Below are 23,472 nucleotides of genomic sequence, written 5' to 3'. Positions count from 1 at the left end.
TAACACATAATTATTAAGAAGCAACTTAGCAAAGTCTCAGTAGTGCATGGTTCAACAAAGCAAGAACTCAGTCATTTGTCTATTTGCGTCAGATTTTAGTGAACACCTTAAATAACCTCGTATTAGCATCAGCATGTTGGGCTTCATGCAAAACAATTTAGCAAACACAAATTTTGAAAACATCTAACTATGGCCTCTATCAAAGAGCAGTTGGTACCTAGAAAGAAAAGGCAAACAGACAATTACAATTTTCATCAGATAGTTACCCATCCAACGGATCAGCAAACAGCGTCAGTCTCCGTCCTCGGGACATCAGTCGTTTGCATCATCAGCAAAGAAAGGACAGGGCAAAGTATCAGTATGGCATAGCTAAGGAACAAGAACTTCCCTCATATAGAGGAGAAGTAAGTATCAGGTAAGGAATAAGTAAAGGGTGGTTTAGAGTAACAGGGCGAACAAACGGCAAAGTCTCAAACGAAATGGCCTAAATGGCTCAGTAGAATGGCAAAGAATGGCTTGGAGTGGAATGTCCAATAAATGCCTGATTTCTCCTCGGGTCATGTGGTTAAATCAAAGCTGTCTAATTTACTCCTAATTCCTCAATGGATAATCATTGGTGCATCGCCATCTCTGTCCAATAATCTTCACCAGAGTTTTACACAAACCACAGTTCTCATGTCGTTGATTGGCCCATGTTATTGACGTTTTCATCGGTTGGAATGACAGGTGAGAAAAGTTACATTTTACGCTACAGTCAGTAGTTCCATTGTTTTCTCCTACTCCAGGCAGCCTTGGACCTGTTACAAATTACACTGTTGCATTCAGTAAGAATGTCTCCTTGAGCAAGTAGGGTCCCATGAGAAAGAATTGACTACAGCTACACACATCTCTAGCTTCTGGGAAAGTACAGTTTCATGTCCTTCAGGAAAATAGCACATTGTACGTTAGAAAAAGACAGTTTGATATGAGACCAGGCAGCTAGGCACAGACCTTCGCTAAACTAAGGCCTACTGCTTAATGAACAAACTCCTAATACATAACTCCAATTTTGATACGTTAATACAAATTAAAAACATTAGTACATAATTAATTCAGCATTAATAACTTTCATTAGTCTTCGTATACATTGGTAGCCACTCCCCGTGGGCACATTTCAAACGTGTGCATTATTTCTACGTTAACACATTTTTTATGCAGCTTCATTACACAATATATTGTAAGCTTTTCATGTTAATATTAATTTTAAAAGACACACTCCAGCAATCCCTCCTCTGATGACTCTTGTCATCACACAAGTATTCCCTACTAATTTTACATACTAAAATTCCCTCATATCAATCTCTTCCCTTCTTGGTTTCCCCTTTGATCTTGCCCTGAATAATTTTTCCCTTTGTTTTTCTTCCCTCCTCCTATTATTTTTCGCCATCTTCAATTTTACTCTTTTACTAATTTTACATGCCACCCATGATCCAAATAAGCAATCTATAACAATCAATATCCCCTGTATTATTTTAGACAATATCCCATGCCAAATGTTACTAATCCAATTTCCCACTGAAGCAAATCCTTTCCCAACCTTTTTCCAAACACCTGGTTCTTTCAAATCCTTCAAGTCCGTACTATCCCTAGTCAAGTTAGTAAGCATACTTCTAATCTCATTACTATTATCTGGTATGTAAGCGCAACAATTACACCCATTGAGCAATCTACAAACTCTGCCATTTTTCACTAAAAGAATGTCTAAAGCAAGCCTGTTTTGAAGAGTCATAGCCCCCTCCGCAGCAAGTTCAGTATCCATCAGGAGTATAGCCCCTGAAAAGTTTGTCAGCATGTTATCCTCAATAGTAGACAACTTTTGAATCTTTATGGAGTTCATAATAACTCCCACTGAAGAAATTATCATCCCAAATATGTCTCCTACTACACCAGCAGCAGTCTCTTTCTTATGTCTAGTACGATGTAATTCAGACAATTTTGGTAACCTTTTCAAATCGTCAAGTTGATATATCTTTGGGAAAACTATACCCAAATAACATGTCCCATACTATCCCTTTGGAAGACGGTAATAAGCATTAAGTCCACATATATAATAAATCCCGGGGATTGCTGGATCCTGTCCATTTAACATGAACGTCCATTTACTCTGAAACAAAAACACACGCTTACATTCACTCATTCCCACAAACACATTGTCATAGTATGATTTGGTCTTGGATATGCAAAGCTTTCCTACATGTAGTGCGTCTAAAGCTAACTTCCCTTGTTCTCTAATTGCACTATAACCGTCACTACTAGCAAAGGCCCGTTGCTGTAATCCTTTCTCTAGTTTACCCTTCAATGCCCTTCTTCTCTCTTCCGTGTGATCTAAAAAGCTTTTCTCTACAGGTGTAAGCAAACATGTCAAATTATTGTGGTGTGCATAAGATGTACTAATTGTTAATGTCCCCTGAAAGAATCCTTTAACTAACTTTATGCTATAGTACTTAGCTACCCCACTCACATCCTCTATGATAGGCACATTAGAAAACACAAGATCATGATTTGAGTAAAAATATTGAATCTCTTCCTGGTTATAGAATCTTGTTAGTAACAGACTACAACGTATCCCATATGTTAATGACAGTCTATGATAGGTAACCCCCTCTTGTACCGAAACAGGAATCTGTGTACACACAATACAATCTTTTGCATCCATTGTGTCAACATACTCACTCAGCAAGCGATAGAACACATCAGTGGATAGTTCCCCTTTCGAGTTAGTTCCCTCATGCAAGTATCTTGTATCCAGCTCAAACCTCTCCCAGGCTGTTAGTGCAGTGGTAGTCTCAGGAATTGTAGCATTGTTAGTCCCACTTTTATCCATTAGTGTCATACTCACAACCACGACCCTAATGAATATTTATTACATGAACCTTTTTTACAAAAGTATTTGGTTCAAGTAAACTTAAAGTGTTGGGATTCAAGCCCACGGCTCCAGAGAGACTGGAGCCTAAATCTAGCCAGTTTAGCCTGCTCAGCCACGCTACCTCACATGTACAAGCTCACAACTATAGTAACTTGGCCAAACACTGTGGACACCCGCTGTGGTGACCTGGCTATGCAGGGTAACGCAGCATTCACCGACAGTTGAGCGAGTTACAGGTGAAAAGCAAAGTATAATAACTGTCTGCATATAATATATGTCTTTCCTTATTTATTCTTCTTCCCCATTGTATGTTTGCTCTCTGCTTTAGAAACGCGAGCTGTCATCACTGCAAGGAAACGTATCACACAGCGTTCTACTGTTTACACTCACTGAACTTTCAGCATCACAGTGACCCCTCTCGTCGCCTCTATAGTTAGACTTCAAGACAGCTGGTTTGTTTACCGATACAATTCTTGTCTCCTTAGGTTGTGGTTTTTTAAAATAAGAAGGCTCGGTCCCACTGTCTGGCTACCCTTATATATATACGTCACCACTTTACATAGTCTCACCTCTCGCTATGTGGATCCTAGGTGCAGAAGGCAGAGAGTGAGACACTGATGCAGACAAAATACGTTTGTGAGTTGAAAAATACTGGCAGCGGTGGAATTCGAACCCACGCCTCCAAAGAGACTGGAGCCTTAATCCAGTGCCTTAGACCGCTCAGCCACACTACCCTGTGCAAACCTGTTTCTGTAAGCTTTCTGAAGTGAGATGTTCTATTGTATAGGGGAGTTGGAGAATAAGGGTGTATAGCCTGTGAAGTGATCTAGGAAAGTCAACGCCAACAGCAACAGGCACGTGATACATTCAGTAGGTCAGGATTGGTCCCGGGCCATGGGAGGTGTCAGGGAGCGCCAGTCCTGAGAGTCCGTAGGAAGACAACCCTTACATTGGCGTCCCGCACGCGCTGCTTCTCTTTCTTTAACGATAAGGAATCAAACTATCTACGTCCCTCAACTTACCAACCCTCCGCCTCAGGAAAGATTTTGTGATTCATGAGCAGAACCCGGCTGGCGCTGTTTACAGTAATGCCTAAGCACAGTACTCAACTGAGCGGTGTTTCCAAACTGAGCCGTTGTACTGCCGGAAATACCATGGGATATGTCATTTAACTTTCACATAAAATAGGGTTAATCCAGCCCTACCACATACTAAAATCTGAGAACGGAACAATAAACCAACGAGGATGGGATTCGAACCCACGCGTTCAGGGCACAATGGATTAGCAGTCCATCGCCTTAACCACTCGGCCACCTCGTCTTCAAAACACCATGTTTCAGGAGTACAAAATATGGTAGCCAAAATGTGTTCTATTAGGTGATAGTTGTCTAAACATAATAAAGAGCATATATTTACAGATTGTTATGGTAACTTGTTGTCTTCAGCTTTGCTCTATACGACCTTGTTGTCCATCCCTACTTCAGCTTGAATTTATATGTTAAATGTAATGTAATCATGAAAATTACACTTTCCAAACGTGTTCTATCCATATGTGATGTACTATCACACTACCCTCAAATGAGCTAAGATTGCTTTAATTCAGTTGTACGTGGATTTAAAGTGCAACATCATACAAATATTGTACTGGTATGTCGCTTTCGAGTCTCTAGGTGTCAGTTATTGGTGGTGTGCTTACATGTCAACATTAGGCAGCAAATAGTACACAATTAAGGAAAACTGCCTCCCCATTTAATGTGCATTGTTCTGCAAAAAGTTTTAAGTAGGAGAAAGTAAAACTTAGTTTATAAAACCACCTAAACTGGGAGTATTGCCGCTACAGCTATGACACTTCAGTTTAAAAACGTACGTGCATCAACAAGAAATATTTTTGCGCTAAATAAATTGCTGTCCGACTACTCACGTAATGCATAAAACTGAGGCAGTCGTAATTACAATACATTGAAGTAATATTTTGGTAGTTTTTGTTGACGATGACTCCGCAGCAAGCGATCAGATTACTTTTTATTAGTGAAGGTGCGTCAGAGCCTTGATAAGTAAACTTACAAGGAGACACGCCTAGGTCGATGAACCTTTTAGACCAGGTTCGGGGACTTCCCAGTACGAGATGTCTTTTGGCATCACAAATCAATAGATCAATATCTCAACAACAATCGCAATAACTAATCAGCATGCTAATCAATAACCTTTAATGAGAGTCAATAAAGTGAACACACCATGATATTTCAGTCATGAATAACCACACCAATTTAGTTAAGTGTTAGGATATTTATTTCCCTACTGGTTACAATCTAAAGTCATTTCTGTTAATCTCATCAGCAATTCATCTCATTAGTAACTCTTCAGATTTGCAATTAGAAATGCAATTAATCAATGCATAGAGAATATTCACTCAGTATTAACACATAATTATTAAGAAGCAACTTAGCAAAGTCTCAGTAGTGCATGGTTCAACAAAGCAAGAACTCAGTCATTTGTCTATTTGCGTCAGATTTTAGTGAACACCTTAAATAACCTCGTATTAGCATCAGCATGTTGGGCTTCATGCAAAACAATTTAGCAAACACAAATTTGGAAAACATCTAACTATGGCCTCTATCAAAGAGCAGTTGGTACCTAGAAAGAAAAGGCAAACAGACAATTACAATTTTCATCAGATAGTTACCCATCCAACGGATCAGCAAACAGCGTCAGTCTCCGTCCTCGGGACATCAGTCGTTTGCATCATCAGCAAAGAAAGGACAGGGCAAAGTATCAGTATGGCATAGCTAAGGAACAAGAACTTCCCTCATATAGAGGAGAAGTAAGTATCAGGTAAGGAATAAGTAAAGGGTGGTTTAGAGTAACAGGGCGAACAAACAGCAAAGTCTCAAACGAAATGGCCTAAATGGCTCAGTACAATGGCAAAGAATGGCTTGGAGTGGAATGTCCAATAAATGCCTGATTTCTCCTCGGGTCATGTGGTTAAATCAAAGCTGTCTAATTTACTCCTAATTCCTCAATGGATAATCATTGGTGCATCGCCATCTCTGTCCAATAATCTTCACCAGAGTTTTACACAAACCACAGTTCTCATGTCGTTGATTGGCCCATGTTATTGATGTTTTCATCGGTTGGAATGTCAGGTAAGAAAAGTTACATTTTACGCTACAGTCAGTAGTTCCATTGTTTTCTCCTACTCCAGGCAGCCTTGCACCTGTTACAAATTACACTGTTGCATTCAGCAAGAATGTCTCCTTGAGCAAGTAGGGTCCCATGAGAAAGAATTTACTACAGCTACACACATCTCTAGCTTCTGGGAAAGTACAGATTCATGTCCTTCAGAAAAATAGCACATTGCACGTTAGAAAAAGACAGTTTAATATGAGACCAGGCAGCTAGGCACAGACCTTCGCTAAACTAAGGCCTACTGCTTAATGAACAAACTCCTAATACATAACTCCAATTTTGATATTTTAATACAAATTAAAAACAGTAGTACATAATTAATTCAGCATTAATAACTTTCATTAGTCTTCGTATACATTGGTAGCCACTCTCCATGGGCACATTTCAAACGTGTGCATTATTTCTACGTTAACACATTTATAATGCAGCTTCATTACACAATATATTGTAAGCTTTTCATGTTAATATTAATTTTAAAAGACACACTCCAGCAATCCCTCCTCTGATGACTCTTGTCATCACACAAATCTTCCCTACTAATTTTACATACTAAAATTCCCTCATATCAATCTCTTCCCTTCTTGGTTTCCCCTTTGATCTTGCCCTGAATAATTTTTCCCTTTGTTTTTCTTCCCTCCTCCTATTATTTTTCGCCATCTTCAATTTTATTCTTTTACTAATTTTACATGCCACCCATGATCCAAATAAGCAATCTATAACAATCAATATCCCCTGTATTATTTTAGACAATATCCCATGCCAAATGATACTAATCCAATTTCCCACTGAAGCAAATCCTTTCCCAACCTTTTTCCAAACACCTGGTTCTTTCAAATCCTTCAAGTCCGTACTATCCCTAGTCAAGTTAGTAAGCATACTTCTAATCTCATTACTATTATCTGGTATGTAAGCGCAACAATTACACCCATTGAGCAATCTACAAACTCTGCCATTTTTCACTAAAAGAATGTCTAAAGCAAGCCTGTTTTGAAGAGTCATAGCCCCCTCCGCAGCAAGTTCAGTATCCATCAGGAGTATAGCCCCTGAAAAGTTTGTCAGCATGTTATCCTCAATAGTAGACAACTTTTGAATCTTTATGGAGTTCATAATAACTCCCACTGAAGAAATTATCGTCCCAAATATGTCTCCTACTACACCAGCAGCAGTCTCTTTCTTATGTCTAGTACAATGTAATTCAGACAATTTTGGTAACCTTTTCAAATCGTCAAGTTGATATATCTTTGGGAAAACTATCCCCAAATAACATGTCCCATACTATCCCTTTGGAAGACGGTAATAAGCATTAAGTCCACATATATAATAAATCCCGGGGATTGCTGGATCCTGTCCATTTAACATGAACGTCCATTTACCCTGAAACAAAAACAAACGCGTACATTCACTCATTCCCACAAACACATTGTCATAGTATGATTTGGTCTTGGATATGCAAAGCTTTCCTACATGTAGTGCTTCTAAAGCTAACTTCACTTGTTCTCTAATTGCACTATAACCGTCACTACTAGCAAAGGCCCGTTGCTGTAATCCTTTCTCTAGTTTACCCTTCAATGCCCTTCTTCTCTCTTCCGTGTGATCTAAAAAGCTTTTCTCTACAGGTGTAAGCAAACATGTCAAATTATTGTGGTGTGCATAAGATGTACTAATTGTTAATGTCGCCTGAAAGAATCCTTTAACTAACTTTATGCTATAGTACTTAGCTACCCCACTCACATCCTCTATGATAGGCACATTAGAAAACACAAGATCATGATTTGAGTAAAAATATTGAATCTCTTCCTGGTTATAGAATCTTGTTAGTAACAGACTACAACGTATCCCATATGGTAATGACAGTCTATGATAGGTAACCCCCTCTTGTACCGAAACAGGAATCTGTGTACACACAAAACAATCTTTTGCAACCATTGTGTCAACATACTCACTCAGCAAGCAATAGAAAACATCAGTGGATAGTTCCCCTTTCGAGTTAGTTCCCTCATGCAAGTATCCTGTATCCAGCTCAAACCTCTCCCAGGCTGTTAGTGCAGTGGTAGTCTCAGGAATTGTAGCATTGTTAGTCCCACTTTTATTCATTAGTGTCATACTCACAACCACGACCCTAATGAATATTTATTACATGAACCTTTTTTGCAAAAGTATTTGGTTCAAGTAAACTTAAAGTGTTGGGATTCAAGCCCACGGCTCCAGAGAGACTGGAGCCTAAATCTAGCCAGTTTAGCCTGCTCAGCCACGCTACCTCACATGTACAAGCTCACAACTATAGTAACTTGGCCAAACACTGTGGACACCCGCTGTGGTGACCTGGCTATGCTGGGTAACGCAGCATTCACCGACAGTTGAGCGAGTTACAGGTGAAAAGCAAAGTATAATAACTGTCTGCATATAATATATGTCTTTCCTTATTTATTCTTCTTCCCCATTGTATGTTTGCTCTCTGCTTTAGAAACGCGAGCTGTCCTCACTGCAAGGAAACGTATCACACAGCGTTCTACTGTTTACACTCACTGAACTTTCAGCATCACAGTGACCCCTCTCGTCGCCTCTATAGTTAGACTTCAAGACAGCTGGTTTGTTTACCGATACAATTCTTGTCACCTTAGGTTGTGGTTTTTTAAAATAAGAAGGCTCGGTCCCACTGTCTGGCTACCCTTATATATATACGTCACCACTTTACATAGTCTCACCTCTCGCTATGTGGATCGTAGGTGCAGAAGGCAGAGAGTGAGACACTGATCCAGACATAATTCTTTTGTGAGTTGAAAAATACTGGCAGCGGTGGGATTCGAACCCACACCTCCAAAGAGACTGGAACCTTAATCCAGCGCCTTAGACTGCTCGGCCACACTACCCTGTGCAAACCTGTTTCTGTAAGCTTTCTGAAGTGAGATGTTCTGTTGTATAGGGGAGTTGGAGAATAAGGGTGTATAGCCTGTGAAGTGATCCTAGGAAAGTCAACGCCAACAGCAGCAGGCACGTGATACATTCAGTAGGTCAGGATTGGCCCCGGGCCATGGGAGGTGTCAGGGAGTGCCAGTCCTGAGAGTCCGTAGGAAGACAACCCTTACATTGGCGTCCCGCACGCACTGCTTCTCTTTCTTTAAGGATAAGGAATCAAACTATCTACGTCCCTCAACTTACCAACCCTCCGCCTCAGGAAAGATTTTGTGATTCATGAGCAGAACCCGGCTGGCGCTGTTTACAGTAATGCCTAAGCACAGTACTCAACTGAGCGGTGTTTCCAAACTGAGCCGTTGTACTGCCGGAAATACCATGGGATATGTCATTTAACTTTCACATAAAATAGGGTTAACCCAGCCCTACCACATACTAAAAACTAAAGATGGAACAATAAACCGACGAGGATGGGATTCGAACCCACGCGTGCAGAGCACAATGGATTAGCAGTCCATCGCCTTAACCACTCGGCCAACTCATCTTCAAAACAACATGTTTCAGGAGTACAAAATATGGTAGCCAAAATGTGTTCTATTAGGTGATAGTTGTCTAAACATAATAAAGAGCATATATTTACAGATTGTTATGGTAACTTGTTGTCTTCAGCTTTGCTCTATACGACCTTGTTGTCCATCCCTACTTCAGCTTGAATTTATATGTTAAATGTAATGTAATCATGAAAATTACACTTTCCAAACGTGTTCTATCCATATGTGATGTACTATCACACTAGCCTCAAATGAGCTAAAATTGCTTTAATTCAGTTGTACGTGGATTTAAAGTGCAATATCATACAAATATTGTACTGGTATGGCGCTTTCGAGTCTCTAGGTGTCAGTTATTGGTGGTGTGCTTACATGTCAACATTAGGCAGCAAATAGTACACAATTAAGGAAAACTGCCTTCCCATTTAATGTGCATTGTTCTGCAAAAAGTTTTAAGTAGGAGAAAGTAAAACTTAGTTTATAAAACCACCTAAACTGGGAGTATTGCCGCTACAGCTATGACACTTCAGTTTAAAAACGTACGTGCATCAACAAGAAATATTTTTGCGCTAAATAAATTGCTGTCCGACTACTCACGTAATGCATAAAACTGAGGCAGTCGTAATTACAATACATTGAAGTAATATTTTGGTAGTTTTTGTTGACGATGACTCCGCAGCAAGTGATCAGATTACTTTTTATTAGTGAAGGCGCGTCAGAGCCTTGATAAGTAAACTTACAAGGAGACATCCTAGGTCGATGAACCTTTTAGACTTGGTTCGGGGACGTCCCAGTACGAGATGTCTTTTGGCATCACAAATCAATAGCTCAATATCTCAACAACAATCGCAATAACTAATCAGCATGCTAATCAATAACCTTTAATGAGAGTCAATAAAGTGAACACACCATGATCTTTCAGTCATGAATAACCACACCAATTTAGTTAAGTGTTAGGATATTTATTTCCCTACTGGTTACAATCTAAAGTCATTTCTGTTAATCTCATCAGCAATTCATCTCATTAGTAACTCTTCAGATTTGCAATTAGAAACGCAATTAATCAATGCATAGAGAATATTCACTCAGTATTAACACATAATTATTAAGAAGCAACTTAGCAAAGTCTCAGTAGTGCATGGTTCAACAAAGCAAGAACTCAGTAATTTGTCTATTTGCGTCAGATTTTAGTGAACACCTTAAATAACCTCGTATTAGCATCAGCATGTTGGGCTTCATGCAAAACAATTTAGCAAACACAAATTTGGAAAACATCTAACTATGGCCTCTATCAAAGAGCAGTTGGTACCTAGAAAGAAAAGGCAAAGAGACAATTACAATTTTCATAAGATAGTTACCCATCCAACGGATCAGCAAACAGCGTCAGTCTTCGTCCTCGGGACATCAGTCGTTTGCATCATCAGCAAAGAAAGGACAGGGCAAAGTATCAGTATGGCATAGCTAAGGAACAAGAACTTCCCTCATATAGAGGAGAAGTAAGTATCAGGTAAGGAATAAGTAAAGGGTGGTTTAGAGTAACAGGGCGAACAAACGGCAAAGTCTCAAACGAAATGGCCTAAATTGCTCAGTAGAATGGCAAAGAATGGCTTGGAGTGGAATGTCCAATAAATGCCTGATTTCTCCTCGGGTCATGTGGTTAAATCAAAACTGTCTAATTTACTCCTAATTCCTCAATGGATAATCATTGGTGCATCGCCATCTCTGTCCAATAATCTTCACCAGAGTTTTACACAAACCACAGTTCTCATGTCGTTGATTGGCCCATGTTATTGACGTTTTCATCGGTTGGAATGTCAGGTAAGAAAAGTTACATTTTACGCTACAGTCAGTAGTTCCATTGTTTTCTCCTACTCCAGGCAGCCTTGCACCTGTTACAAATTACACTGTTGCATTCAGCAAGAATGTCTCCTTGAGCAAGTAGGGTCCCATGAGAAAGAATTTACTACAGCTACACACATCTCTAGCTTCTGGGAAAGTACAGTTTCATGTCCTTCAGGAAAATAGCACATTGCACGTTAGAAAAAGACAGTTTAATATGAGACCAGGCAGCTAGGCACAGACCTTCGCTAAACTAAGGCCTACTGCTTAATGAACAAACTCCTAATACATAACTCCAATTTTGATATGTTAATACAAATTAAAAACATTAGTACATAATTAATTCAGCATTAATAACTTTCATTAGTCTTCGTATACATTGGTAGCCACTCCCCGTGGGCACATTTCAAACGTGTGCATTATTTCTACGTTAACACATTTTTTATGCAGCTTCATTACACAATATATTGTAAGCTTTTCATGTTAATATTAATTTTAAAAGACACACTCCAGCAATCCCTCCTCTGATGACTCTTGTCATCACACAAATCTTCCCTACTAATTTTTCATACTAAAATTCTCTCATATCAATCTCTTCCCTTCTTGGTTTCCCCTTTGATCTTGCCCTGAATAATTTTTCCCTTTGTTTTTCTTCCCTCCTCCTATTATTTTTCGCCATATTCAATTTTATTCTTTTACTACTTTTACATGCCACCCATGATCCAAATAAGCAATCTATAACAATCAATATCCCCTGTATTATTTTAGACAATATCCCATGCCAAATGTTACTAATCCAATTTCCCACTGAAGCAAATCCTTTCCCAACCTTTTTCCAAACACCTGGTTCTTTCAAATCCTTCAAGTCCGTACTATCCCTAGTCAAGTTAGTAAGCATACTTCTAATCTCATTACTATTATCTGGTATGTAAGCGCAACAATTACACCCATTGAGCAATCTACAAACTCTGCCATTTTTCACTAAAAGAATGTCTAAAGCAAGCCTGTTTTGAAGAGTCATAGCCCCCTCCGCAGCAAGTTCAGTATCCATCAGGAGTATAGCCCCTGAAAAGTTTGTCAGCATGTTATCCTCAATAGTAGACAACTTTTGAATCTTTATGGAGTTCATAATAACTCCCACTGAAGAAATTATTGTCCCTAATATGTCTCCTACTACACCAGCAGCAGTCTCTTTCTTATGTCTAGTACGATGTAATTCAGACAATTTTGGTAACCCTTTCAAATCGTCAAGTTGATATATCTTTGGGAAAACTATCCCCAAATAACATGTCCCATACTATCCCTTTGGAAGACGGTAATAAGCATTAAGTCCACATATATAATAAATCCCGGGGATTGCTGGATCCTGTCCATTTAACATGAACGTCCATTTACTCTGAAACAAAAACACACGCTTACATTCACTCATTCCCACAAACACATTGTCATAGTATGATTTGGTCTTGGATATGCAAAGCTTTCCTACATGTAGTGCGTCTAAAGCTAACTTCCCTTGTTCTCTAATTGCACTATAACCGTCACTACTAGCAAAGGCCCGTTGCTGTAATCCTTTCTCTAGTTTACCCTTCAATGCCCTTCTTCTCTCTTCCGTGTGATCTAAAAAGCTTTTCTCTACAGGTGTAAGCAAACATGTCAAATTATTGTGGTGTGCATAAGATGTACTAATTGTTAATGTCGCCTGAAAGAATCCTTTAACTAACTTTATGCTATAGTACTTAGCTACCCCACTCACATCCTCTATGATAGGCACATTAGAAAACACAAGATCATGATTTGAGTAAAAATATTGAATCTCTTCCTGGTTATAGAATCTTGTTAGTAACAGACTACAATGTATCCCATATGTTAATGACAGTCTATGATAGGTAACCCCCTCTTGTACCGAAACAGGAATCTGTGTACACACAAAACAATCTTTTGCATCCATTGTGTCAACATACTCACTCAGCAAGCGATAGAAAACATCAGTGGATAGTTCCCCTTTCGAGTTAGTTCCCTCATGCAAGTATCTTGTATCCAGCTCAAACCTCTCCCAGGCTGTTAGTGCAGTGGTAGTCTCAGGAATTGTAGCATTGTTAGTCCCACTTTTATCCATTAGTGTCATACTCACAACCACGACCCTAATGAATATTTATTACATGAACCTTTTTTGCAAAAGTATTTGGTTCAAGTAAACTTAAAGTGTTGGGATTCAAGCCCACGGCTCCAGAGAGACTGGAGCCTAAATCTAGCCAGTTTAGCCTGCTCAGCCACGCTACCTCACATCTACAAACTCACAACTATAGTAACTTGGCCAAACACTGTGGACACCCGCTGTGGTGACCTGGCTATGCAGGGTAACGCAGCATTCACCGACAGTTGAGCGAGTTACAGGTGAAAAGCAAAGTATAATAACTGTCTGCATATAATATATGTCTTTCCTTATTTATTCTTCTTCCCCGTTGTATGTTTGCTCTCTGCTTTAGAAACGCGAGCTGTCATCACTGCAAGGAAACGTATCACACAGCGTTCTACTGTTTACACTCACTGAACTTTCAGCATCACAGTGACCCCTCTCGTCGCCTCTATAGTTAGACTTCAAGACAGCTGGTTTGTTTACCGATACAATTCTTGTCACCTTAGGTTGTGGTTTGTTAAAATAAGAAGGCTTGGTCCCACTGTCTGGCTACCCTTATATATATACGTCACCACTTTACATAGTCTCACCTCTCGCTATGTGGATCGTAGGTGCAGAAGGCAGAGAGTGAGACACTGATGCAGACAAAATACGTTTGTGAGTTGAAAAACACTGGCAGCGGTGGGATTCGAACCCACGTCTCCAAAGAGACTGGAGCCTTAATCCAGCGCCTTAGACCGCTCGGCCACACTACCCTGTAGTAAACCAGCTTCTGTAAGCTTTCTGAAGTGAGATGTTCTGTTGTATAGGGGAGTTGGAGAATAAGGGTGTATAGCCTGTGAAGTGATCCTAGGAAAGTCAACGCCGACAGCAGCAGGCACGTGATAAATTCAGTAGGTCAGGATTGGCCCCGGGCCATGGGAGGTGTCAGTGAGCGCGAGTCCTGAGAGTCCGTAGGAAGACAACCCTTACATTGGCGTCCCGCACGCGCAGCTTCTCTTTCTTTAAGGATAAGGAATCAAACTATCTACGTCCCTCAACTTACCAACCCTCCGCCTCAGGAAAGATTTTGTGATTCATGAGCAGAACCCAGCTGGCGCTGTTTACAGTAATGCCTAAGCACAGTACTCAACTGAGCGGTGTTTCCAAACTGAGCCGTTGTACTGCCGGAAATACCATGGGATATGTCATTTAACTTTCACATAAAATAGGGTTAACCCAGCCCTACCACATACTAAAAACTAAAGACGGAACAATAAACCGACGAGGATGGGATTCGAACCCACGCGTGCAGAGCACAATGGATTAGCAGTCCATCGCCTTAACCATTCGGCCACCTCGTCTTCAAAACACCATGTTTCAGGAGTACAAAATATGATAGCCAAAATGTGTTCTATTAGGTGATAGTTGTCTAAACATAATAAAGAGTATATATTTACAGATTGTTATGGTAACTTGTTGTCTTCAGTTTTGCTCTATACGGCCTTGTTGTCCATCCCTACTTCAGCTTGAATTTATATGTTAAATGTAATGTAATCATGAAAATTACACTTTCCAAACGTGTTCTATCCATATGTGATGTACTATCACACTACCCTCAAATGAGCTAAGATTGCTTTAATTCAGTTGTACGTGGATTTAAAGTGCAATATCATACAAATATTGTACTGGTATGGCGCTTTCGAGTCTCTAGGTGTCAGTTATTGGTGGTGTGCTTACATGTCAACATTAGGCAGCAAATAGTACACAATTAAGGAAAACTGCCTTCCCATTTAATGTGCATTGTTCTGCAAAAAGTTTTAAGTAGGAGAAAGTAAAACTTAGTTTATAAAACCACCTAACCTGGGAGTATTGCCGCTACAGCTATGACACTTCAGTTTAAAAACGTACGTGCATCAACAAGAAATATTTTTGCGCTAAATAAATTGCTGTCCGACTACTCACGTAATGCATAAAACTGAGGCAGTCGTAATTACAATACATTGAAGTAATATTTTGGTAGTTTTTGTTGACGATGACTCCGCAGCAAGCGATCAGATTACTTTTTATTAGTGAAGGCGCGTCAGAGCCTTGATAAGTAAACTTACAAGGAGACACGCCTAGGTCGATGAACCTTTTAGACCAGATTCGGGGACTTCCCAGTACGAGATGTCTTTTGGCATCGCAAATCAATAGATCAATATCTCAACAACAATCGCAATAACTAATCAGCATGCTAATCAATAACCTTTAATGAGAGTCAATAAAGTGAACACACCATGATCTTTCAGTCATGAATAACCACACCAATTTAGTTAAGTGTTAGGATATTTATTTCCCTACTGGTTACAATCTAAAGTCATTTCTGTTAATCTCATCAGCAATTCATCTCATTAGTAACTCTTCAGATTTGCAATTAGAAACGCAATTAATCAATGCATAGAGAATATTCACTCAGTATTAACACATAATTATTAAGAAGCAACTTAGCAAAGTCTCAGTAGTGCATGGTTCAACAAAGCAAGAACTCAGTCATTTGTCTATTTGCGTCAGATTTTAGTGAACACCTTAAATAACCTCGTATTAGCATCAGCATGTTGGGCTTCATGCAAAACTATTTAGCAAACACAAATTTGGAAAACATCTAACTATGGCCTCTATCAAAGAGCAGTTGGTACCTAGAAAGAAAAGGCAAACAGACAATTACAATTTTCATCAGATAGTTACCCATCCAACGGATCAGCAAACAGCGTCAGTCTTCGTTCTCGGGACATCAATCGTTTGCATCATCAGCAAAGAAAGGACATGGCAAAGTATCAGTATGGCATAGCTAAGGAACAAGAACTTCCCTCATATAGAGGAGAAGTAAGTATCAGGTAAGGAATAAGTAAAGGGTGGTTTAGAGTAACAGGGCGAACAAACGGCAAAGTCTCAAACGAAATGGCCTAAATGGCTCAGTAGAATGGCAAAGAATGGCTTGGAGTGGAATGTCCAATAAATGCCTGATTTCTCCTCGGGTCATGTGGTTAAATCAAAACTGTCTAATTTACTCCTAATTCCTCAATGGATAATCATTGGTGCATCGCCATCTCTGTCCAATAATCTTCACCAGAGTTTTACACAAACCACAGTTCTCATGTCGTTGATTGGCCCATGTTATTCACGTTTTCATAGGTTGGAATGTCAGGTAAGAAAAGTTACATTTTACGCTCACAGTCAGTAGTTCCATTGTTTTCTCCTACTCCAGGCAGCCTTGCACCTGTTACATATTACCCTGTTGCATTCAGCAAGAATGTCTCCTTGAGCAAGTAGGGTCCCATGAGAAAGAATTTACTACAGCTACACACATCTCTAGCTTCTGGGAAAGTACAGTTTCATGTCCTTCAGGAAAATAGCACATTGCACGATAGAAAAAGACAGTTCAATATGAGACCAGGCAGCTAGGCACAGACCTTCGATAAACTAAGGCCTACTGCTTAATGAACAAACTCCTAATACATAACTCCAATTTTGATGTTAATACAAATTAAAAACATTAGTACATAATTAATTCAGCATTAATAACTTTCATTAGTCTTCGTATACATTGGTAGCCACTCCCCGTGGGCACATTTCAAACGTGTGCATTATTTCTACGTTAACACATTTTTTATGCAGCTTCATTACACAATATATTGTAAGCTTTTCATGTTAATATTAATTTTAAAAGACACACTCCAGCAATCCCTCCTCTGATGACTCTTGTCATCACACAAATCTTCCCTACTAATTTTACATACTAAAATTCCCTCATATCAATCTCTTCCCTTCTTGGTTTCCCCTTTGATCTTGCCCTGAATAATTTTTCCCTTTGTTTTTCTTCCCTCCTCCTATTATTTTTCGCCATCTTCAATTTTATTCTTTTACTAATTTTACATGCCACCCATGATCCAAATAAGCAATCTATAACAATCAATATCCCCTGTATTATTTTAGACAATATCCCATGCCAAATGTTACTAATCCAATTTCCCACTGAAGCAAATCCTTTCCCAACCTTTTTCCAAACACCTGGTTCTTTCAAATCCTTCAAGTCCGTACTATCCCTAGTCAAGTTAGTAAGCATACTTCTAATCTCATTACTATTATCTGGTATGTAAGCGCAACAATTACACCCATTGAGCAATCTACAAACTCTGCCATTTTTCACTAAAAGAATGTCTAAAGCAAGCCTGTTTTGAAGAGTCATAGCCCCCTCCGCAGCACGTTCAGTATCCATCAGGAGTATAGCCCCTGAAAAGTTTGTCAGCATGTTATCCTCAATAGTAGACAACTTTTGAATCTTTATGGAGTTCACAATAACTCCCACTGAAGAAATTATCGTCCCAAATATGTCTCCTACTACACCAGCAGCAGTCTCTTTCTTATGTCTAGTACGATGTAATTCAGACAATTTTGGTAACCTTTTCAAATCGTCAAGTTGATATATCTTTGGGAAAACTATCCCCAAATAACATGTCCCATACTATCCCTTTGGAAGACGGTAATAAGCATTAAGTCCACATATATAATAAATCCCGGGGATTGCTGGATCCTGTCCATTTAACATGAACGTCCATTTACTCTGAAACAAAAACACACGCTTACATTCACTCATTCCCACAAACACATTGTAATAGTATGATTTGGTCTTGGATATGCAAAGCTTTCCTACATGTAGTGCGTCTAAAGCTAACTTCCCTTGTTCTCTAATTGCACTATAACCGTCCCTACTAGCAAAGGACCGTTGCTGTAATCCTTCCTCTAGTTTACCCTTCAATGCCCTTCTTCTCTCTTCCGTGTGATCTAAAAAGCTTTTCTCTACAGGTGTAAGCAAACATGTCAAATTATTGTGGTGTGCATAAGATGTACTAATTGTTAATGTTGCCTGAAAGAATCCTTTAACTAACTTTATGCTATAGTACTTAGCTACCCCACTCACATCCTCTATGATAGGCACATTAGAAAACACAAGATCATGATTTGAGTAAAAATATTGAATCTCTTCCTGGTTCTAGAATCTTGTTAGTAACAGACTACAACGTATCCCATATGTTAATGACAGTCTATGAGAGGTAACCCCCTCTTGTACCGAAACAGGAATCTGTGTACACACAAAACAATCTTTTGCATCCATTGTGTCAACATACTCACTCAGCAAGCGATAGAAAACATCAGTGGATAGTTCCCCTTTCAAGTTAGTTCCCTCATGCAAGTATCTTGTATCCAGCTCAAACCTCTCCCAGGCTGTTAGTGCAGTGGTAGTCTCAGGAATTGTAGCATTGTTAGTCCCACTTTTATCCATTAGTGTCATACTCACAACCACGACCCTAATGAACATTTATTACATGAACCTTTTTTGCAAAAGTATTTGGTTCAAGTAAACTTAAAGTGTTGGGATTGAAGCCCACGGCTCCAGAGAGACTGGAGCCTAAATCTAGCCAGTTTAGCCTGCTCAGCCACGCTACCTCACATCTACAAGCTCACAACTATAGTAACTTGGCCAAACACTGTGGACACCCGCTGTGGTGACCTGGCTATGCAGGGTAACGCAGCTTTCACCAACAGTTGAGCGAGTTACAGGTGAAAAGCAAAGTATAATAACTGTCTGCATATAATATATGTCTTTCCTTTTTTATTCTTCTTCCCCATTGTATGTTTGCTCTCTGCTTTAGAAACGCGAGCTGTCATCACTGCAAGGAAACGTATCACACAGCGTTCTACTGTTTACACTCACTGAACTTTCAGCATCACAGTGACCCCTCTCGTCGCCTCTATAGTTAGACTTCAAGACAGCTGGTTTGTTTACCGATACAATTCTTGTCACCTGAGGTTGTGGTTTTTTAAAATAAGAAGGCTCGGTCCCACTGTCTGGCTACCCTTATATATATACGTCACCACTTTACATAGTCTCACCTCTCGCTATGTGGATCGTAGGTGCAGAAGGCAGAGAGTGAGACACTGATGCAGACAAAATACGTTTGTGAGTTGAAAAATACTGGCAGCAGTGGGATTCGAACCCACACCTCCAAAGAGACTGGAGCCTTAATCCAGCACCTTAGACCGCTCGGCCACACTACCCTGTGCAAACCTGTTTCTGTAAGCTTTCTGAAGTGAGATGTTCTGTTGTATAGGGGAGTTGGAGAATAAGGGTGTATAGCCTGTGAAGTGATCCTAGGAAAGTCAACGCCAACAGCAGCAGACACGTGATACATTCAGTAGGTCAGGATTGGCCCCGGGCCAAGGGAGGTGTCAGGGAGCGCCAGTCCTGAGAGTCCGTAGGAAGACAACCCTTACATTGGCGTCCCGCACGCGCTGCTTCTCTTTCTTTAAGGATAAGGAATCAAACTATCTACGTCCCTCAACTTACCAACCCTCCGCCTCAGGAAAGATTTTGTGATTCATGAGCAGAACCCAGCTGGCGCTGTTTACAGTAATGCCTAAGCACAGTACTCAACTGAGCGGTGTTTCCAAACTGAGCCGTTGTACTGCCGGAAATACCATGGGATATGTCATTTAACTTTCTCATAAAATAGGGTTAACCCAGCCCTACCACATACTAAAAACTAAAGACGGAACAATAAACCGACGAGTATGGGATTCGAACCCACGCGTGCAGAGCACAATGGATTAGCAGTCCATCACCTTAACCACTCGGCCACCTCGTCTAGAAAACGCCATGTTTCAGGAGTACAAAATATGGTAGCCAAAATGTGTTCTATTAGGTGATAGTTGTCTAAACATAATAAAGAGCACATATTTACAGATTGTTATGGTAACTTGTTGTCTTCAGCTTTGCTCTATACGACCTTGTTGTCCATCCCTACTTCAGCTTGAATTTATATGTTAAATGTAATGTAATCATGAAAATTACACTTTCCAAACGTGTTCTATCCATATGTGATGTATTATCACACTACCCTCAAATGAGCTAAGATTGCTTTAATTCAGTTGTACGTGGATTTAAAGTGCAATATCATACAAATATTGTACTGGTATGGCGCTTTCGAGTCTCTAGGTGTCAGTTATTGGTGGTGTGCTTACATGTCAACATTAGGCAGCAAATAGTACACAATTAAGGAAAACTGCCTTCCCATTTAATGTGCATTGTTCTGCAAAAAGTTTTAAGTAGGAGAAAGTAAAACTTAGTTTATAAAACCACCTAAACTGGGAGTATTGCCGCTACAGCTATGACACTTCAGTTTAAAAACGTACCTGCATCACCAAGAAATATTTTTGCGCTAAATAAATTGCTGTCCGACTACTCACGTAATGCATAAAACTGAGGCAGTCGTAATTACAATACATTGAAGTAATATTTTGGTAGTTTTTGTTGACGATGACTCCGCAGCAAGCGATCAGATTACTTTTTATTAGTGAAGGCGCGTCAGAGCCTTGATAAGTAAACTTACAAGGAGACACGCCTAGGTCGATGAACCTTTTAGACCAGGTTCGGGGACTTCCCAGTACGAGATGTCTTTTGGCATCGCAAATCAATAGATCAATATCTCAACAACAATCGCAATAAATAATCAGCATGCTAATCAATAACCTTTAATGAGAGTCAATAAAGTGAACACACCATGATCGTTCAGTCATGAATAACCACACCAATATAGTTAAGTGTTAGGATATTTTTTTCCCTACTGGTTACAATCTAAACTCATTTCTGTTAATCTCATCAGCAATTCATCTCATTAGTAACTCTTCAGATTTGCAATTAGAAACGCAATTAATCAATGCATAAAGAATATTCACTCAGTATTAACACATAATTATTAAGAAGCAACTTAGCAAAGTCTCAGTAGTGCATGGTTCAACAAAGCAAGAACTCAGTCATTTGTCTATTTGCGTCAGATTTTAGTGAACACCTTAAATAACCTCGTATTAGCATCAGCATGTTGGGCTTCATGCAAAACTATTTAGCAAACACAAATTTGGAAAACATCTAACTATGGCCTCTATCAAAGAGCAGTTGGTACCTAGAAAGAAAAGGCAAACAGACAATTACAATTTTCATCAGATAGTTACCCATCCAACGGATCAGCAAACAGCGTCAGTCTTCGTTCTCGGGACATCAGTCGTTTGCATCATCAGCAAAGAAAGGACATGGCAAAGTATCAGTATGGCATAGCTAAGGAACAAGAACTTCCCTCATATAGAGGAGAAGTAAGTATCAGGTAAGGAATAAGTAAAGGGTGGTTTAGAGTAACAGGGCGAACAAACGGCAAAGTCTCAAACGAAATGGCCTAAATGGCTCAGTAGAATGGCAAAGAATGGCTTGGAGTGGAATGTCCAATAAATGCCTGATTTCTCCTCGGGTCATGTGGTTAAATCAAAACTGTCTAATTTACTCCTAATTCCTCAATGGATAATCATTGGTGCATCGCCATCTCTGTCCAATAATCTTCACCAGAGTTTTACACAAACCACAGTTCTCATGTCGTTGATTGGCCCATGTTATTCACGTTTTCATAGGTTGGAATGTCAGGTAAGAAAAGTTACATTTTACGCTCACAGTCAGTAGTTCCATTGTTTTCTCCTACTCCAGGCAGCCTTGCACCTGTTACAAATTACCCTGTTGCATTCAGCAAGAATGTCTCCTTGAGCAAGTAGGGTCCCATGAGAAAGAATTTACTACAGCTACACACATCTCTAGCTTCTGGGAAAGTACAGTTTCATGTCCTTCAGGAAAATAGCACATTGCACGTTAGAAAAAGACAGTTCAATATGAGACCAGGCAGCTAGGCACAGACCTTCGATAAACTAAGGCCTACTGCTTAATGAACAAACTCCTAATACATAACTCCAATTTTGATATGTTAATACAAATTAAAAACATTAGTACATAATTAATTCAGCATTAATAACTTTCATTAGTCTTCGTATACATTGGTAGCCACTCCCCGTGGGCACATTTCAAACGTGTGCATTATTTCTACGTTAACACATTTTTTATGCAGCTTCATTACACAATATATTGTAAGCTTTTCATGTTAATATTAATTTTAAAAGACACACTCCAGCAATCCCTCCTCTGATGACTCTTGTCATCACACAAATCTTCCCTACTAATTTTACATACTAAAATTCCCTCATATCAATCTCTTCCCTTCTTGGTTTCCCCTTTGATCTTGCCCTGAATAATTTTTCCCTTTGTTTTTCTTCCCTCCTCCTATTATTTTTCGCCATCTTCAATTTTATTCTTTTACTAATTTTACATGCCACCCATGATCCAAATAAGCAATCTATAACAATCAATATCCCCTGTATTATTTTAGACAATATCCCATGCCAAATGTTACTAATCCAATTTCCCACTGAAGCAAATCCTTTCCCAACCTTTTTCCAAACACCTGGTTCTTTCAAATCCTTCAAGTCCGTACTATCCCTAGTCAAGTTAGTAAGCATACTTCTAATCTCATTACTATTATCTGGTATGTAAGCGCAACAATTACACCCATTGAGCAATCTACAAACTCTGCCATTTTTCACTAAAAGAATGTCTAAAGCAAGCCTGTTTTGAAGAGTCATAGCCCCCTCCGCAGCAAGTTCAGTATCCACCAGGAGTATAGCCCCTGAAAAGTTTGTCAGCATGTTATCCTCAATAGTAGACAACTTTTGAATCTTTATGGAGTTCACAATAACTCCCACTGAAGAAATTATCGTCCCAAATATGTCTCCTACTACACCAGCAGCAGTCTCTTTCTTATGTCTAGTACGATGTAATTCAGACAATTTTGGTAACCTTTTCAAATCGTCAAGTTGATATATCTTTGGGAAAACTATCCCCAAATAACATGTCCCATACTATCCCTTTGGAAGACGGTAATAAGCATTAAGTCCACATATATAATAAATCCCGGGGATTGCTGGATCCTGTCCATTTAACATGAACGTCCATTTACTCTGAAACAAAAACACACGCTTACATTCACTCATTCCCA

General features: G+C 39.5%; 8 non-coding genes across 8 annotated transcripts; all 8 read right to left on the bottom strand.

Annotated features, from left to right (window-relative positions):
- Positions 1 to 3,557: 3,557 nt before the first annotated feature.
- Positions 3,558 to 3,639, bottom strand: TRNAL-AAG (transfer RNA leucine (anticodon AAG)). The gene has a single exon. It is a non-coding gene; the product is annotated as a tRNA-Leu (tRNA).
- A 504-nt stretch (positions 3,640 to 4,143) lies between these two features.
- On the bottom strand, positions 4,144 to 4,225 carry TRNAS-GCU (transfer RNA serine (anticodon GCU)). The gene has a single exon. It is a non-coding gene; the product is annotated as a tRNA-Ser (tRNA).
- Positions 4,226 to 8,879: 4,654 nt separating this feature from the next.
- Positions 8,880 to 8,961, bottom strand: TRNAL-AAG (transfer RNA leucine (anticodon AAG)). The gene has a single exon. It is a non-coding gene; the product is annotated as a tRNA-Leu (tRNA).
- Positions 8,962 to 9,466: 505 nt separating this feature from the next.
- Positions 9,467 to 9,548, bottom strand: TRNAS-GCU (transfer RNA serine (anticodon GCU)). Its single transcript has one exon. It is a non-coding gene; the product is annotated as a tRNA-Ser (tRNA).
- A 4,653-nt stretch (positions 9,549 to 14,201) lies between these two features.
- Positions 14,202 to 14,283, bottom strand: TRNAL-AAG (transfer RNA leucine (anticodon AAG)). Its single transcript has one exon. It is a non-coding gene; the product is annotated as a tRNA-Leu (tRNA).
- Positions 14,284 to 14,789: 506 nt separating this feature from the next.
- TRNAS-GCU (transfer RNA serine (anticodon GCU)) lies at positions 14,790 to 14,871 on the bottom strand. The gene has a single exon. It is a non-coding gene; the product is annotated as a tRNA-Ser (tRNA).
- Positions 14,872 to 19,524: 4,653 nt separating this feature from the next.
- On the bottom strand, positions 19,525 to 19,606 carry TRNAL-AAG (transfer RNA leucine (anticodon AAG)). The gene has a single exon. It is a non-coding gene; the product is annotated as a tRNA-Leu (tRNA).
- Positions 19,607 to 20,111: 505 nt separating this feature from the next.
- Positions 20,112 to 20,193, bottom strand: TRNAS-GCU (transfer RNA serine (anticodon GCU)). Its single transcript has one exon. It is a non-coding gene; the product is annotated as a tRNA-Ser (tRNA).
- Positions 20,194 to 23,472: the final 3,279 nt, after the last annotated feature.

The sequence above is a fragment of the Pleurodeles waltl genome, chromosome 12, assembly GCF_031143425.1.
Source record: "Pleurodeles waltl isolate 20211129_DDA chromosome 12, aPleWal1.hap1.20221129, whole genome shotgun sequence".
Taxonomy (NCBI): domain Eukaryota; kingdom Metazoa; phylum Chordata; class Amphibia; order Caudata; family Salamandridae; genus Pleurodeles; species Pleurodeles waltl.
Note: the sequence above shows the minus strand (reverse complement) of the source record. Positions and strands in the feature narration are given on the sequence as shown.